This window comes from Alligator mississippiensis, chromosome 3 (assembly GCF_030867095.1).
Source record: "Alligator mississippiensis isolate rAllMis1 chromosome 3, rAllMis1, whole genome shotgun sequence".
Lineage (NCBI taxonomy): Eukaryota > Metazoa > Chordata > Crocodylia > Alligatoridae > Alligator > Alligator mississippiensis.
This window is the reverse complement of record NC_081826.1, coordinates 52,501,551-52,521,523: the sequence shown is the minus strand read 5'-3', so window position 1 is coordinate 52,521,523 and position 19,973 is coordinate 52,501,551. Positions and strand designations below refer to the sequence as shown.

Sequence of the window (19,973 nt, the reverse complement as noted above, 5' to 3'; positions counted from 1 at the left end):
AATACAGTATAAAAATCCAGAGTCATCATTTGCATTTTGCTGATGGGAAGAATCAAGTATGGAAAAAGAACTGAATGTCCAACCATTATTTATACATGTTTATCATGTCTCCTCTTATTCTTTATTAAGGTAAATAATCTGATACTTTTTAATTATTCTTCATATGAAAAGTTTTCTATGCCTTTAATCGTACCTGTATTCCTTCTCAAAATCCCCTTCAATTCTGTACTATGTTTTTGTGATGGTGTGACCAGTATTGTACATAGATAGGTGTACTAATAATTCAGATAATGATATTATATTTTTTCCCTGTGTTATTCTTCATTTTGCTCCTTGTGTATTCTAATATCTTTGTTTATGAACACAGCTACATTTACACAAAGGTCTTTTTTGAGCTGTCCGTAATGGTGTCTGGAACCATTATCTGAAATTCATACAGCTACAACTCTTTAAAGTATGTAAGTAATTCAGCGTTTCCCCTCTGATAAGTAAGGAAGGTCTGTAACCCTGGAAATCATAGCTTATAGGGAAGGCGCTAGGTGGAAAGGCAGCAGAAAGTGGACAGCAGTAAAGGCATCTGTTGTTCTTTGATAGGACCCTAAAGGCTGTTGCTTTCCCCAACTGGCACAGACTGGCTTTTCTAACCCCTGCTGCTACTTATCACATATACTGCCTCTCTGTATGACCTGTGCTTCAGTGAGTGAAAGACAATCCGCTGAGCTTTCTCCACCCCATGCAGAAGGTATGTGGGATTGACTGTGACATCACACTGGTGAGACACTGCTGTGGTATTCCTCCCAATTTACATTGTTGTAAGCGAGAGCAGAACCAGATCTCATGTTTTGTGGTTTAATTCCATTTGCTTGGTCTATATTTTAATTTCATAACTAAAGGGAAAAAACAGATAAAGGTGAATGCATCCAGAAATACTATAAAGCTGAAACTTTATACTGAATTAACCTTATTGCATCAATGGCAGTTATTAGGATCTGTCTTCTGATGTGAATGATGTAGCAAATTATAAGCATTGCTGCAGCTGAGAAAAATTGCGGAATAGTCAAATAGCTATTTGATAATGCTCCTTCTTCTGTATTTTCCTCCACAATCACCTTTTTGGTCTGCTTTTTTAAAGACAGTAGTACAAACCAAAGCAAGTTTAAATATAGAACATACAAGGTCTGAAGCAAACCCCACTCCAATCAATGAAAAGACTTCCATGGATTTTACTGGCCTTTAGATCAAGCCATTAATGCTTAAAGAATTTAGACCATAAAATTAACATTCAGTAAGAGGAGGAAATTGTGCTGATTCTGCATCTTTTTCAAGCAGAATGACCAGAGCCATCACTCTATATTCTGCAGACACAACAGTCTGTGGGTTTGCAACATCCCACTGGCAAATGTTAAAGAGAATGAAAATAACAGTCTTGACAGTAAACACTGGACAGCATTTTTCAGAACTCACGCAGACAGAGTATTCTGGGAAATGAGAAGCATTGCTAATTAGAGAAACCATTATGGTAAACTATAAAACATTTTAAGTATTTACTTTTAAAGGAAAATGTAATATTTATAATATTATAAATATGTAGAATACATTGTTATGACATTGTATTGCACCTTTTCACTTGTATACAGTGTTTAGAGCTAAAGTCATTAATACAACAGTAGGTTGAGGGTGGTCATGCAAGAATACAACCCCGCAGCCTCAAAGCTAGGCAATACTTGGCATTTGACAATTGTCTGCCTCCTCAGTCATGGTCGGACCCAATTTATTAAGAGTGAATTAAATCAGTAGGGTTATACAGAGCATTGGCCAGTCCATTAATCAGTGTAATAGGGTTTCTTTGAAGGAGGACTGAATTTCAGGATTGATTTGACTACACTATGATAACTGTGTGGTTTTCACTAGGATAACTGATGCTTATTAAATCTGGAAAGAGACAGAGACATACTCTTCAGGAAATGTAGGGGCAATTACTACTTGGAAAGATGTGAGAGAGTGAGAAAAGTAGAAATGAGGCAATGATTCATGTGGATAATTACCACTCAATATATGACATAGATAAAATTTGCAGGGAATAAGCTGGGTGACCATTTGAATCCAGCTATACTCTGGAATCTTGATTCTTGACCGCTTTTGTCTTAGGTACAAAGCAACTGGCACCTTAGGTGTTCAACTGTATATTCGGGAAGTGGAGAAAATTACTCAGCTCCACTGGAGTAGAGTGTTGAGTCTGTTCAGGTTTGACAATACACTCTCTCTGGTCATTCTCTGGTAACATAGAGGGGTGGTTTCTATTAAAGCTGATGGGTTCAAGAGGAAAGATTTAGACAAAGCTTTGGAAATTAGGGACCATACATGTCTGAACAAAAAGGGAAGAAACTGTTAAGTATCTAGGAACCTGGATAGGTGTGGTGATCAGGAGACTGCCAAATTAACTGCTGGTACCTTCCCATGGTGGGTGTTCAGAAAAAGTACTTGTTCCATAGTGTATCTGTTCCATAATGTAATAAACTAGAATTGGAAATGGACTTCAGGGAACTTACCACCTAAAGAAATTGGGACACAGTGTTGGAGCCCTAATGTCTGGTACTCTTGAAGAAAACCCCTTTTTTCTAGTCCCTAAACCCTTGTAAGAAGGTAAGGCAGGTGTGTCATTGAAAGAGACTGGGGATTGACTGGACAAGTTAGATGGTATGCAAATCATTAGAGAATAAATTTTAATCTGCATTATATGAGTTATTGTTGGATAACTCTCAGATGAGTCAAGTTAACAAAGCTAATACAACCTAATACAATCACATTCCTTGCACCCTGTCTTTCCTCCTGTGTGTCTGGAACAATTCTTCCTTCTTTCCTTATGTACACATCCTTGTGTGGTTATAATTGCAGGCACAGTTAAGGAAAATATAAAAATCTTAATTTTTCAATGAGTTTGATGCTAATACATTTTTGCCTGGGGTCATTGGCTTTTCAATTTGTTCCCCTCTGTATACTTTGCCTTTCTTCTTTTATTATGATTTCTCCCAATTTGTTTTCCTGTTTGCTTGGGTTTTTCTGTTTTTTTAGGGGGGGGGGTTGTTTTTGTTAAGATTTTGCCCCTTTTCTATGACTAAAAAATGGACTATTCACTTTTCCACATCGTTGCCCTCTGCAATCAGGTATTTTTTTTACTGATGTGGGGTGTACATTGATATTTCACATTTTTGTCACTTTACTCCCACCCTGGTAAATGGATTGTAAAGAGCTATCATTTTCATTTCATATTCTAGGAATGAATTGACAAAGACAACTTTTTTACAACCCAGATGCTTGGAAGTAGGGTGACAAGAATAGCATTTTGCAACCCATACATACCAAGGCAATATTTTTCACTACAAGAAAACTCTTAAATGTTTATGAAGAAAGGTATTGTTTGATGCTTTCAAAGAGCAAGAGTTAACTTGTTAAACCTACGTCTTGGGTGAATAAAGCTTTTCAGATTAAAATTATATGTCTCAGAATGACTTTGCAATTGACTAACACTTGGAAAATGTGCAGTTTTCTACTAAATATACTGGTGACACATGATGAGGTGACTGGCTCTGTGGATGCAGGGAGACCAGTGGATGTGGTATATCTTGATTTTAGCAAGGCTTCTGATACGATCTCCCACAGCGTTCTCTCAGGCAAGCAAAGAAAGTATTGTCTGGATAAATGGATTGTAAGGTTGATAGAAAACTGGCTGGAGCATTGGGCTCAGAGGGTAGTAATCAATGGCTCAATGTCTAGTTGGCAGCCAGTATCAAGTGGAGTGCCCCAGGAGTTGCTTCTGAGGCCAGCTTTGTTCAATGTCTTCATCAATGACTTGGAAGATGCCATAGAGTTCACCCTTAGCAAGTTTGCAGGTAAGTCTGCACCAAGCTGGGGGAAGTAGTATATATGCGGGAGGGCAGGGCTAGGATTCAGAGTGATTTAGACCAATTGGAGGATTGGGCCTAAAGGAATCATATGAGGTTCCACAAGGACAAGTGCAAAGTCCTGCACTTAGGACAGAACAACCCCATGCACCAGTACAGGCTGGGGGCTGACTGGCTGGACAGCAGCTCTGCAGAAAAGGACTTGGGGGTTACAGTGGACAATAAGCTGAATATGAACCAGCAGTATGCCCTTGTTGCCTGGAAGGCTAACAGCAACCTGGACTGCATTGGTAGGTGTGTTAATTCCTTGTTATAATATTAACACTGTCTAGCACATAGTGTGCCTGTAGCCTGATTCTGTGATTCTATGACATAAGCCAAAGGGCAGATACAGCACATCATAAAATACTAAGGGCCTTGAATGCAATGTTTAAAAGGTTGTATATTTCTGAAATGCAGTCTTCTAAAAGGATTATAATGGGCTCACTAGTATTCTGACTTTCAAGTATGGTAAGTCAACTGAGAGAAATATGTTACAGATATATTGCAGGCAATGCACAAACATGGCTACAGGCACACTGTGTGCTAGACAGTGTTGATATTATAACAAGGAATTAACATGTTTACCATTAATATTAGTAATAAATATATTCTTGCTGAAAACCTTTTCTCATTTGATAATATAATATTTGTAGAATATATTGCAAACATTTTTGGCTTTGGGAGGCAACATGACCTTGTCATGTGTTCCTCACATTTATTCCATAGGAAAATGGTACTTCTTTTTGGTTCAGTAGCAGTTACTTATGACTATATTTCTTTCTGACAAATAAAGCTGAAATGGTAGAAGAAACCTCTTACCTATGGGCACCTCATTCTTAATAATTTCTACTATTTTTTGTCAGCACCAGAAAATATATTGTCACAAATGTCACCAAAAATAAATTCATGTGGAAGGTATTTAATTTCACCCTGCCATATACTGCTGACTCCATGTGCGTCCTTCATCAATCAGCACAGGAGTCAAAACTGAAGTATTATAAAGCAGTAGAAAACCAGCCTGATTTCTGAGGTTATATCTATATTGATATATAGATAGATGTCTGAATATTTAGATATATATCTGAATCTCTCTCTCTCTCTCTCTCTATATATATATATAGAAAGATAGATCTAGATATTTATATCTATATCTGTATGTATTTTGATACTGAGTATACAGGCAAAAATAAAAATTCACTGTATATATAGAGAGAGATATAGATATTTATATAACTATATCTATATCTAGATATCTATATCTCTATATCTATATCTGTATATCTATATATATACATTGTTGAATTTTTATTTTTGCCTCTATACTCAGCATCAAAATGATGGATCTGTATTAAATTCCAATATGTTCCACAAATATTGCCAAAGCTACTTTATACAGCACAAAGTAAATTATACATGGATTGTTCAGCCCATCACCTAGATTTTTCCTTTCGAGTGATTGGCCAATTTCAGTGAAATGCAGCCTGGAGTGAGCGGGTATAACTCCTACAGATTTCTTTTTGAGCCAAATTTAGCTATGACATAAATGAAGGTGAAAGTTATGTTCCAGTTTAGTTGTAAAGCTTCCATGCAAGGTAATGCTTGTAAGGAAAAATAAGGCAGGCAAGGGGAAAGCTCAGCAATAGCCAAATTAAAGTTGTAAAATTGTAATACACTTAAAAGACACGCTTATTTTATCTAGAATGTTTATTAAATATCAAAAGGACTCACTTGTTAGCCTGCTACCTGCACTACCCGTGTTACATTAAAAAAACCCCAAACTACAGTTTGCATGAGGAAGGCAGCCACTTTCATGCTTCTAGCTGCTTCCCTATCAGGTAGGTGAGTAATGGTCCAGTATTAATGAGACCAAGGGAGAAGGCAGGAACAAGAATTCTAACTTGGTTTCTCTGTGGTTCTCCTTTTGTTTGCTAGGGTCCACCCAGGGCCCCAAAATGACTCCTGTCGCTTCGGAATAATGGTTTAAAAATTTCACTTAGCGGTGTGCACGCCGGGTCTGACCCCGGGTCGCTTTCGTCGCTCTGCACACGGGCTGTGGCCGGCAGCCCGGGCAGGCCGGGTCGGAGAGGGAGGTCGCCGAGCTAGAATTAGGCACAGACACGTAACGGTTGATTTTAAGATTATTTTACTTACACCGAGATGGTCGTGGTGTAGGCTGAGAACTTGCTTGAGTTGCGGTTACAACAGAAAACACGAACACACGTGGAGGTTGCAAGGCTCCACGCAGACAGAACACGAACAATCACGTGGAGGTGGCTAGGCTCCACGCAGACAAACTCCGGATGTCCAGGACAAGCGCACATTAAACTCGTCGTTACGTCTTATAGTAGGCTCCGTTCGAAAATGGGAAGAGGTGGGCGGTGGATCAGGCCGCCAAACTCCTCTGAGCGACACACAGGGTTTCTATTACCCTGCCGCGTACACCCAGAGTCCCCATGAGATGGATGCAGAGTCCTCTTCGGCTTGGGCGGAAACTGCTCAAGCCTCTTATCTGGCTAGCAGGCCAATCGCTAGCCGCCACGTGTGAATAATTTAGAACTAGCCAATTGCGGGGCGCGAATTTGCATACGACGAGCGGAAAACCTTTGCACCGTGCATTTCTGTGCTGCAAAGGAAATGCACCCTGCAAAGATCGCTGCAAAGTGGCAGGAACACTTCCCTGCGCGTGGGTTCTCTGCGCAGCAGAACTCCACCGCGCAACGAAGCTGTATACCCACGGGGATAATTCTTAGTGCCGAAGCACACACAAAAAAAATCAGACCTCTGGGTCATGACATCCCCCCTTGCTGAAGTCACAATAGAATTATACTTCAAACCTATCATCCGGGTTATTCATAGCTCTGTCAATGGTTCGCGAAACTAAACGAGCAAAAACAAAATCAGTCAACAATAAAAGTTCGTCTCAAGGGATCGAATCAAATAATAGCCGGCACACACACATATACATAAAATCACATTCATAACAAAAAACTGAACGATCATGACTTCGGTGGGCGTGATGGTGGAATCGCGTGTCAGGCCTTTGTTCCTCTCGGTGATGTTGTCCCTCTCGGGGCCTCTCTCCACCATGCACTCCGAATCCCAGATCTGTAAAAGAACTCTCTTAAAATGGTTATTCAACACTATCTATAAAATCACACGGGACCGCACGATAATGCAGTCAGTTAAACTTATCAGTACTATTAAATACAAATACATAAACACGATTTTATACTGGACAGCTCTCTTTCTTTTTTCTGACTCAGCAACTTGACGAAATCGTCGATGAGTCATCGTCGCCTTCTTCTAGATAGTGAAAACCTAACTTGTAGGCTAGCTGCCATTGTCCCGCATCTCCTAAAATCCGAAGCTGTCTCTTATTAAGTCCAGAACGCTGCAGGAGGTATCCAAACATATATCTTTCCTCCTGTGTTCTCTGGCGTAATACTGGACGCTCGGATTCACGGTGTTTCGTGTTCTGAGCCTCAGTCGGGCGTTGACACTCCCGATCACTGGATAGTCTTGGTTCCATTAGGACGCACAGTCTTGACAACTGATGAAGGAGACTACTCACAGGATGATCGACCAGTGGGTTCAGCACAATTCGCAGAACCACGATGTTTCTTTGCCTGTAAACTTTAAGACAACTATCTATGCTGTCGAGGGTCACTGGAACAGTTCCAGGGTCTCACAGGTGACGATGAGGCCACGGTCGCATTCGTTGGAGTGGTTTTAATCCCAACGTGCATTCTCTTGGGTTCCAGGCGCAGTACGAAACTCCGATAATAGCCAGTACAAGCTGTTCTGCACCGGTGTGCTCTGGTCGGTTGTCGTGCCATGCGTGGGCCTTCTGTTCAATCACTCCTGCCACAAGTGCTGGAATTGGAATAGGCCAATGGACGCTAAACGCCACCATGTCGATGTCGGTGACATGTCCCCTACTCCATGAAGCTTGTCTCACCAAGAAGCTTGCTTCTTCCTGGTCCAGGAGGTCGGACCCAAGTTCCACGACCAGACGTCCTAACCATACAGCCAGAGTTTCGTCGGATCGGATCCTGGATTCTCTACACAAATTCCACAGTTCGGCTCTGGAACGAGCGTAATAGGTGGTAGCTTGAACTGCACTCTGCGGACCGATGACTGGGCTGCTTGATACTGCAGGCTGATCAATTTCTTCATGAGTTATCGTTCCTGTTGCTGTTTCTGTCGGAGCTGCAGTCATTGTTACAGTGGGAGTCATTGCTGTCTCAGGCGGGAGGGGCGGATGCACTCCTCCGCTTGACTCCCCCTCCCTTCGGCAAAGGGGCGTGGTCGGTGGAACCGACGCTGTGTCGCTGGGCGGAGTTACTGGCCGAACCCTCGCGGGCTCTCCCGAAGCTCCATCCCTCACTTCCGGCTCCTCCACGCGGTCTTCCCTCTGCTCGGCGCCATCTTGTTGGGGCTTTTCAAGATCCCCTTTCTCAGCCGCTTCTCCGACCGCTTGAACGGCCATATGCAGCTGGGTCTTTAAACTTAAAGTTTCAGTCATTAAATCAGCCATAGTTTGAAAGGCTGCATTCAGTTTTCCCCCCTTGTCGCACCATAGGACCATTCTCTCATTTACAGCGTGGTCCTCCGTCTCCGGGTCTTCGCGGAGCTCGGACGGACGCTCACGACCCCTCAGTCTAGGCACCACCATACACGGGGAAAACCAGCCGATTGGCATCGTCTCTCCCATCTCTCGGGCACACCGTGAGCAACGGACACACTCCCGGGTGGGGGTCGGGCTTACTGCGCTCGCCAGGTCGACTTCGGCAAGGGTCACAGCCTCGAGGGGCCTGTACAGGACCGCTCATCGCCCATGATACACCTGAACGCCGTGGGGTGAAGATATACTTCTTTCCCTTCTAGGGCTCCGACTTCTGGAGTTCCCTCTTCTCCCCTTAATGAAAGGTGTCCACAGATACATCTCTGGCCCGTTCCGCCCGCCTGGTGGTACGCGAGGTGCGCCTCCAGTTCTCCGACGCTTGCTACACTGCGTCTCCCACTTCTCCAAGGGCAGTTCTCAACTAATTCTAACTGTAGCGAGCCCTCTCCTGAGCTCATCGGCATGTGCCGCCGGTGATCCCGATCCCATCATGGGTCGCGGTGATCCCGATCCCATCCTTGTCGCCATGTGCGTGCCGGGTCTGACCCTGGGTCGCTTTCGTCGCTCTGCACACGGGCTGTGCCTGGCAGCCCGGGCAGGCCGGGTCGGAGAGGGCGGGCTTCGAGCTAGAATTAGGCACAGACACGTAACGGTTGATTTTAAGATTATTTTACTTACACCGAGATGGTCGTGGTGTAGGCTGAGAACTGCTTGAGTTGCGGTTACAACAGAAAATACGAACACACGTGGAGGTTGCAAGGCTCCACGCAGACAGAACACGAACAATCACGTGGAGGTTGCTAGGCTCCACGCAGACAAACTCCGGATGTCCAGGACAAGCGCGCATTAAACTCGTCGTTACGTCTTATAGTAGGCTCCGTTCGAAGATGGGAAGAGGTGGGCGGTGGATCAGGCCGCCAAACCCCTCTGAGTGACACACAGGGTTTCTATTACCCTGCCGCGTACACCCAGAGTCCCCATGAGATGGATGCAGAGTCCTCTTCGGCTTGGGCGGAAACTGCTCAAGCCTCTTATCTGGCTAGCAGGCCAATCGCTAGCCGCCACGTGTGAATAATTTAGAACTAGCCAATTGCGGGGCGCGAATTTGCATACGACGAGCGGGAAACCTTTGCACCGTGCATTTCTGTGCTGCAAAGGAAATGCACCCTGCAAAGATCGCTGCAAAGTGGCAGGAACATTTCCCTGCGTGCGGGTTCTCTGCGCAGCAGAACTCCACCGCGCAACGAAGCTGTATACCCGCGGGGATAATTATTAGTGCCGAAGCACACACAAGAAAAATCAGACCTCTGGGTCATGACAAGCTGGAATGCATTAATTTCAACATTCAGATAGGAAAGGGAGATATTTTATAGCTTTCACTACTTCATAAAGATAGAGTTTCACATAAGGGACCTAATTAAATAAGCAGTATCTCAATAGTGTATATAGTGTTAATTTAAGCATATAAATCAGGTCTCCATAGATAACTGCATAGAGGGTAGGCTGTAGAAGAATATATCATATAAAATTAAATGAAAATAAGAAACATCCCTTTTTAGGCACTGAGTAAGAATCATGCAAAATGGAGTCTAGAAGGACAAGCTACTGAAACAAAATTAAAGCAATGAAAACACATATGGCAAAAATCAGGATGCTGACTAGAGGGAGATAGATCCGACTTTGTCCTCTGGAATTTGTTAGGTATTAATGTTGCATAAAACTTTGCTGCAACTCCTTCCATATGAATAAAATTTAAACTTGAAACTTAATAGGATATTTATACATGTAGCCATAGCTGGGCTTTTCATGCAGTCATCAGCTTTCATATCTGTAATATATAGAAATCTTCCATTGGAAAAGAAAACTTGATCACCTTTTCAAATTTGCATGTTCTACTACTTGCTTTGATATGTGAAGTTAAATGTTGCATTTGAGAACTGGCTGACAACCAAGATGAGGCCCCATTGGACTTTAAAAACTCCACAGAGTGCTGTAGAATTCAGCCATAACCTTGTGTTGCCATCCATTTGGACCTAATTAGAAGCAGCAGTATCGAAGCCTTTAACAGGATGGTTTCCTGATTATTTTTAATGCTTACAATGTGATTTTTGAGTATCTCTCTCCACATTTCAAAAGCGTCCTGTTAACTAATTCTGCACGTCACTAGATAGAAATAAAAATGCAAGATGGATTGGGCTCCCAGGGCCACATCTTAAGGTGTCACTGATCTGCCTGAGAGCTGCTGTAACTTCCATGTAGCCCCACAGAAAAAAAAGGGTAGCTGAGCTTCAGTGTGGTAGTTTGACATTACATTGATGACCCCTACCAGTTAGCTCCCTACATCCTTCTGTAATGAAAGAAGGATGGGGGCCTTTGTGTGGGCTCTAATTATCAGGGGATTTCCATTCTACCTTGTGCATAAAAATCTAAAACAAAATATTGATGTTTTCTTATCTTTCTGTTTTGGGGGAAGAGTGAGAAGGTTGGAGAAAGGGTATTGTGGTATTACCACATAAAATTATTTTTAAAAGTACATTACTAGAGGCCAGGAAAGTATACAAAAGATAGAAAGAATGGATGTTTTAGTTGACTAGCTGAAAGGACACTCTTAAAAGAAAAACATTATCAAAGATACCTCACTGACACAAACAGCCTTCCTGCCTCTTAAAATGCAAGTATTTCTTGATAGGGTTACCTCAAAATCTAAAAATGAGATATAGATTATGTTCCTTTCAAGGACTGGTCCAGAGAGTATGAGATTCCTTTATAGCGGCTACGTAAAAGATATTTCTTTAGAACAAGTGGCAGCAGTTCATGTTTTTGGTGTTAGGTACCCTTGGCTCAATTCCCAGCAGCTTCCCATGGCAACATACTTTATGCATACCTGCCAACTGGTAGGGTCAAAGAAACCCAGTGAAAAACTTTGTCTGATCAAAAATATGTATATTCATGTAAAATGTGATTATATTCTGGGCTTCATTCGTGTAGGAAGTGCATTCTTTGCTCTTATGTTTTAAACAACAATGGGTAATTTCTTTATAAAACAGATGTACCAAACATGAAAGAAAGCTATATCTAAGTTGACTGAGTTTATTTTTGTGGGGTCATTGGTGGTATAGCAGTTCTGTTAGCAAAGTGGTGATGCTTAATTGAAAGGATGAAGGGAGCAATTTATCGGTTGCTAAATAAAATTTTCCACCTATCTAAAATGTCTATTCTTAAAAGCATGTTTTTTAAAAACACTTAAAAAAGAAGAGAACTCTAATTTCTCATGAGAAATAAAAATCTTTCCTTTATAGTAAAGGAAAGATTTAAAAAAACAGCTATGTAGTCCTTTTGAGGGAAGAAGAGAAATGGTTAAGACAATGCAAGAACAGAGCACAGATGTGGCCCATACACACATCAGTACAATATCCAGCCACTCTCTGAAGCTTCTTTCTTGATATCCAACATCTTTGTTAAAACAAGTCCTCAGTTGTTAGGTTGCAAAGAGAACCTAAGCAAACTGAAGTGTTAACTGAGGCAGAGAAGTGTCCAGGTCTACATTCAAAAGGCTTGCCAGGGTAACTAAAGCAGCAAATCCTCTTAGTATAGGCTTATACTGCTCTGAAATGCTGTTGCCAATGTATATTATATCAGTTTGCCAGCAAAGTGGTATCTAGTGGCAAAAACACATTTATGTTGGTATAACTACATCTTCAGAAAGGGTTTTTCTGGTGTAAAATGTTGCAAAAATTAACACATTCAACAAACGTTACTAGCAAAAAGTCTAGTTTGAAGTATGTTGGCTTGAGTCTTCAGTGTGCCTGAAACACTGGCTCCAATTACTCTATTCAACTCACTAAGGGGTTAACTGAGATACCCAATGATGAAAGTTTGAACATCAACATTTTTAGCTATTTTTTCCTCTTGTAATGAAAGAGAGGGGAGGTCATGCAGTCTGAATGAACCTCATTTTGATACCAGTAATGGGTGGTCCTTGGGAGATCCTACATCTTATTTTCAATTCCCAACCAAGAAGATCCAACACCTGATGGGCCCATGGTGAAGCTTGGGAACATATTCAAGAATTACATAACCTATTGTGCACAGTCTCATTTGGCAACATGCTGAAGGTGGAGCTAGGAAGAGTGCCACCACTTTCTTCCCAGTTTGACCCTACATTGTGTAAGGGTCTTCAAGATCTAATTGTGGCAGCTACAATTTTTTGATAAGTTAAACATATGAGATTTATACATGTGGTAAAAGCTCCTCTTCTTCCAGATTCAGTCCTTCTGATTTTTTTCAGGAAAATATCCAGGATTTATCCTTGATACGAAAGGTTTTGAGTCCCCTTTGCTTCCTGGGAACGTACCCAGTTCTCATTTTCAAGGATGTGCATGCACATTGAAGTATGTTCAGTGTTACTACAAAAGACATCTGCACATGTGTAGGACTGAAATAACTGAAAAATGAAGAAATATTTAAATTTCTAAACAAGATTCTTTTTTCAAATTGAAACTAAAATCTTCTTTCAGAAAAAAAATATACAAGATGCATGGGAAATGGAAAATATGTGAAAATCAAACAAAAACAATGCTGTCAAATAATAATAAAGGAATTGCCTTAGAGGCAATTAAAACTGAATGCACTATCTACAGCAGACTTTCCAAACCAACTCACTTTTATTAACCTACCCATTGGGCAAATATTTTTTTAAACCTGTCAACAGTTTCAATTCTTTAAGCTCTTTTGATAATGTATGTATCCTGTAATTATCATATGATCCTTAGGTGCATTTATTTTGGTCCTTACACTGCCACTAATAACTGTTTTTTTAAAGCAACAAGGTTTCTCCATCCCAGTGAGCACATCTACACATGCCATTAGTGCACAGGAATGAACTGTGGAGATTATTACTCTACAGTTTATTGCTCCCAGGAAGCTCCCAGGTATGCAGTTTACATGGGTGCCTGGACTGCAGCACATTGAGCTTGGTTGCAGCAGCTCTGGTGGGCAGGGGGTTCAGCCTGCCAGCTTGGGACTGCTCTGATTGGGCTCAGTTGCTCTGGAGGGACTGGCTGGGGCATGAGGGTGTGTTGGTGTAGATTTCATAGATATTTAGGGTCAGAAGGGACCTTAGTAGATCACTGAGTCCAACCCCCTGACCTGGGCAGGAAAGAGTGCTGGGGTCAGGTGACCCCAGCCAGGTGCTTGTCCAGTCTCCTCTTAAAGACCTCCAGGGTAGGGGAGAGCACCAGCTCCCTTGGAAGCCCATTCCAGATTCTGGTAACCCTCACCATAAAGAAGTTCTTCCCAATGTCTAATCTAAATCTGCTCTCTGTCAGTTTGTGGCCGTTGTTTCTAGTAACTCCAAGGCATGCCCTGGTAAATATAGCATCGCCTATTCCTTGCTGTTCCCTCTGATGAATTTGTAGACGGGCACTAGCTCCCCTCTCAGCCTTCTCTTGCAGAGGCTGAACAGATCTAGGTCCCTCAATCCTTGTAGGGCCTTACTTACAGGCCCCTAAAAACACATGAATGCACATGAAAAAAACTCCATAGCAGGAGTAGTACTTGTGTTAACAAATATTACCCTGCTTCAGACTTTATTAGTTTTGTGTGTCCTAATAGAGGCACATGTAGATCCTGAAATATTCACTGTGCAGTTAGTCAACTTGTAGCAGAACCCCCAGTTTTTCTTTTCTTTTTTCTTTTAAAATGCATTCCTCCCCTTCCCCAACCATTGCTGACTTTGTCTCTCCCTCTCTATTCTCTATAGATAAGTATAAGTAAGCTAAGATATAGGATAAGCTTTAACATTTTATTTTAGGTAGTAAGTTATATTTTTCTCTCCCCCCTTTGCAAATAAGTGCCCTGCTATTTTGACATAGATATCCACTGTTGTGATAAGTGTAAGTGATAATTATTATGTTTGTATTGATTTTTTACTGTTTTTATATTGTGTGATTACTGGTTTAGGCCTATATATGTAAGCTAGCATAAGTCATGTCAAGTTTCCATCTTGTAATGTCAAGCTTCCATTGTATCCCCATGCCCAGTTGTATAACCTATGACTGATACTACCCCTCTTATGTAACTTGGTTCCTGAATAAATGGGGATGAACGAGTGAGCTTGAGAGACAATGGCAGTAGGTCTAAAAATAGCTCCCTCTGAATGACCGAACTATCAACACCAATACCTGAACCAATGACCCAGCCATTGGAACCACCCTCAGCATTCAAGAAACAAAAGATGAGTCAACCCACCATTGTGCCAAGGCTACATATGCTCAGTATGAACATCTGGAACCCTCTGGAACAGGACTGACCTTGCCTGGACAGGTCCTCCCATAGGAGATCACAGGTAGTCTACTCCATAAAAAGGGGTAGTGAAGACTGACTCCTTGGGAAAGCCATTTCTATCTGAACCAGACGAGCTCCACATCACACCACCTATCCACCCCATTGGCCCTGCCGGCGACCCCCCTCTGGACAACACCGAGCTGAAGGAGACTCCGACTGGCCATCGAGGACCCACTTTCAGCCTGGGATAGATAGGTATCACCTGCATATTTCCTCCTTCAGTTTGGACTCTATCTCTCTCTTCCTGGACTTCAGCTCCTGCATCAAGTCACTTTAACCCATGCTGCCATTGTCTGTGTGTGTGTGTGTGTGTGTGTGTGTGTGTGTGTGTGTGTGTGCATGCGCGCGCGCAAAGGAACCAATAAAATATCATGTCACCATCTCCCCTGTTCAGTAAAACCACTATCATTTGTAACCCTGAGTTGGGTTGTGTTTTACTGAGCCCTGGTCCCTTCCCTATCTTAAATTCTGGTCTCTGTCTCTCTCTCTCCCTCTCAACCCTGTTCCCACCAGTTTTGCCTCCTCTCTGTCCCTTTTCTGCAGATTCTCAGCCCTGTTGCTTTCTGCAGGCTCTCAGCCTCACTCCTGCCACTTTTTGCCTCTTGCCACCTCTTCCCAATCCCTGTCTCTCTGCCTTCTCTTTCACTCTCTCTCTCTCTGTCTTCTCCAGCCCTCCCCCCTGTCTGCAGCCCCACTCCCAGTTTTCCTCTCCCCATGTACCTCTCAGCTCTCCTGTAGACTCCCTGCTCTGGCTCCAGCCTCCGGGCTTCTCCCCAGCATTGCTTCTTTGCTCTGCTGACTTTCTGCTTTCAATTAACACCAATTAACCTTAAATTACCCCAACTTCCCTCCAGTCTGACAGTTCTAATCCTGGCACCGGGAACTTTCATCTCAGTCTCCACAAGCAGTAACCTAAAGTAACCCCAAGCCTCAACTCCTCAGCCCAGCTCTCTCTAGTCTACTGGATCTAATCCCAGTCCCAGCAACTTTCACCCCCTACACTTTCACTCTCTCTCTTACCTTAACCTTCCCCCAAGTACGCCAAGTTAGGAACTCACCTGTGTGTATGTGTAGGTGAGTGGTATGTATGTGAACTGATTGTATCTGAGTGCATGATATATGAATTAGTGATCTGTGTATGTGTATTGGGTGTGCAGGTATTGGTAATTGATTCTGGACTAATTTCTTTTGGTGTGTGTAGGTGCTTGAATTGGTGATAGGTGTACATTTGCCTAGGCTGGAAATTTTGGATGTGTATGTGCCTGAATTGGTAGTGTGTGTGTGCATGCCTGCTGGGGGTGCATGCACCTAGAGTGTTTGTATGCGTCCAGTGTGTGTGTATGCACCTAATTGATTTTTGAGTGTGTGCCTGTGCAATTGTACATCACGCCGTCCTGTCTAGCAGCACGTTATTGAGATCCTGAGAGTTGGCCTGACCCCACAGGGCAACAAACTGAGCAGTAAACATTTTGTGTAGATGCACTCACTAGGCCATTTACATGTACCCCAAATATGTTTCATGTTAGAAAGTATGTGATCTGGCCAGGGTTAATCTTAGAAGCCTTAATACGTTCTCGATCATGATGCATTTTCCTGTAATGCTCAGATACTATCTAGATAGTGTTTATATCCCATTTTAAATATGAATGAATAAACTCAAATTATCATTAAGTATTTTATGATCATGTTCAGAGGCCTTTGTCAGACTTGATATCCCCTGGTTATAGGTGCTGTACAAATGTGTTCTTAGACATTTTCCCATCTGAAGTTAGTTATAGAACTGGGACCACAAAGCTGTCAGAATTTGTTCTCATAATTTTCAGTTACTAATCTTGCAGCTCACTTATGAATCAGATATGGCATGTCTCTCGGGTGGTGTGTAATTCACTAAATATGAGTATGCAATGAATAATAATCTGCAAATTGTACTTAGAGAACATCTCTTCTTTGGAGGTCTTCCACTGCTTCTTAGATAGGATATTTTTATTCAATTAATTAGAACAGTGTAGATTATTGTTAATTATTAATGGTTTACATTTGTCATAAATACTGGCTTGGGATGACTATTCAGATTAGATTGCATATGTCAGGGGCATAATCTTTATCTAATAAACAATGAATCCTCTCATTATTATGAGCAGTATAGACAACCCTTCTGTTGTGGTGTTATCATACTTTGCTGTTTCTAATAGAGAGGCAATTTTTCTTTCCCATGTATTCCTGTAAATGAAGAAAGAATGACATCAAAGTAAATACTTTTATGGCTGATTTCCCTGAAAAACTTCTCTGGAATCTGCTGATGGCTCGAAAATAATTAAAAAAAAATGAAGAGATTGAATAGGATAAGTAATAAGAATCATGGTGAGCAGATATCTTGGAAGATAAATCTACTGCAGTGCATAGAGCTTCAACTGAACTTGTTGAATCAGACCTCCCTTAAAGCACTGGATCCCAGAGTGCAATTTACAATGTTGCCAACTTGGTAGAAATTGTTGTTCTATAAAGCACTTTACAGTGTTTGCTTGATTAATCATTAAGTCTAATATCCTGGGGTAACAATCTATAACTATATATATATATTTGTTTATGTGAATAGACAGGAACCACAGCTGTCATTGATGATCATACCATAATCATCCAGATATATGAAGCCTTCAAGAGTACGAGTGCCATTTGCAAGTGCTATTTTCCTTTGTTTTTTGTATGTCACCGTTGTCTACTACTGTTCATACCACCATCATCAGCTCAAGATAAGCCTGGTTCCACATCACGATGCCAGACACCCTTGAGCTGTTGAAGGTTCAGAATTCCAAATCTAGCTCTTAATGGTGCAAATAAACATGTGACCTACAGAATAGATCTTCTTGTACCCTGGGAATGGATACTCTAACTGAAGGATGTTCCTAAGAGGATGCCCTGCTGAATCAGAAAATGGCTTGGGGTGAATTTCTATTCCCATTCAGTCAATAGGAGCTTAACATTAACTACAGTGGAATCAGGACTTCACTCCTAGAGAGCTATAAATTAATTCCTACTCAGGGTTCAGAGCAGTAAGGGGAGACACTCTTACCCCTGAGATAATTTGTTACATCTGTGTCTTTTTAGGTTTAACTCCATAAAAACAGACTGGCTGCACTCATGATAGAGTTGCATAGACAAGATAAGTTAAAAGAGGAAATGGGAGAGTAGCCTTCTTTGGCTTATGTTGTCTTTGTGAGTTTATTGATTGTAATAGTGCATGAAGGAAAAAAAGCTAGAGATTTTAGCCAAGTGGGTGTCAGTCTGAGTTAACTAGGACCCCCTGCATAGCAGCCAGAGGAGGATGACTTGTCTTCAAGTCTGGGTTTTCTGTGAACTATTTCATCATTGCTCCCTGTTGCTCCAGAACTTTAAATCCATATACCCTCTACTTCTCTCCAGCTGAGTTTGCTAACCACTAGGACATAGCATCATGCTACCTGTTATGCTCTGCCTATTCCTAGACATCAGCAAGAAAACAGTCCACTGGAGAAATTTCTAAAGAACAAATTAAAGACGTGAAGGGAATCTTATGCTTTCCTGCTCAACCATGGGACCTGGCTGTGAGGGAAAAGTTGCAAGGCAAAATAAGAGGAAAGTTGTTTTTTTTACTATTTGCAGTGTGGTGGTGCTCAAAGGCTCATACTTATTGAATAAGGAATTGCACATACGGGTGACAAAGAGATGGTCTGGGAAACATCAAAAGAATTGCATTTGGGGAAAGAAGCTACAGGAACTGTTATCATTGCAATTTAAGCTTTTATAATTAAACATATCTTGCTTTTTATTTAGTTATTATTTTTATTGATTTATTTTGCTTTTCACAATTTTTCTAATCCATATCTCCCCTCAGGGGGGTTTACTGCTTTAAGAGGTGATCATATTGGTAGGAGTCAGAGTGACAATATGGAATGTTGGAATAAACTGTATGCAAAATGGAATATCATGCAGCAAGCTGTGAGCAGAGATGCAGAAGTTTCATTTCCTTAGTGAAAAGCAATGTCTTTTCTGTTGAAAATTGATTTCCCTTACAGCCAAATCTAAAAAAGGGCATCAGGGGAAAAAGAAAAAAAAAGAATCCTTCTTTAGTCAAGTAAATTTTGCTACTTTTGCTTTACGTGAGAAGTTTGGGAATTTCATTCTTTTAGAAAATGCTATTAAGTTAGGGAATGTATTTTTAAAAGTGCAGAGGAGGCAAAACCAAGAAAAGATAAAAAAAATGTAGGACTCAGACTCAACCCAACCCATTAGATATGGCTCAGCAACATGCAGTGTATTAATTCAACAGCGCAGAGTTGTTAAACCTGATTAAAGAACAGGCTGACAGATTAACTTCAACCATCTTAATATTGCAGATGAAAGAAAAGTCCTCCATTGCAATCCTTAGATAGAGAAGAGTAGTTAGGACTATTCTGGATTTAATTTTCCAACATTTACTACAGGAATAAATAGATTTTAGGGTATAAATAAGAAAAATCCAGCTTTATACTTTATGACCTGCAAAATCTCTTGCTCTAAATATAGATTTAATCTATCTGCAGTCTACTAAGGGGCTAATGAAAACATTAATGTAAATATATAAATGGTACAAGACCAATTTCAAACCATTTAAAAATATTTTCTTTCTTTTTACCTAATTTATAGCTTGTAAAGCAAGCTTTATTTTTCTACATAAGGAGATTAGACATTTCTGTTTTCAAAAGGTTTTCATTTTATTTCTTTACTATAGATACAAAGTAAGATGTCTTTTTGGTAGAATGAAATATGGAAATTATTCTGCCATGAAATAATATATATGCTTAATATTTTAAGCATATTTTTACAAGTGGATTTTTTCCTACTTTAGTAAAAATGTTTTCTACTGCTGGGCTGTTTAATTTGTAATGTAGGATGTGAGTCAGTTGGGATGAAATGCTGTCTGCAGTCAAGCAGTTGGGATAGATGCCCTCATTTCATTTGATTTTATGGGCTTTTGCCTCTCACATTGCAGGCTGCTGGCATACACAAATTAAAATGCTTCCTTGGACAGTGATGGTAGCAAA

General features: G+C 41.2%; 1 long non-coding RNA gene across 2 annotated transcripts in view; it reads right to left on the bottom strand.

Annotated features, from left to right (window-relative positions):
- LOC109283015 (uncharacterized) overlaps positions 1 to 19,973 on the bottom strand; it is a 43,119-nt gene that overhangs the window by 17,682 nt on the left and 5,464 nt on the right. The gene's annotated exons all lie outside the window — the stretch shown is intronic.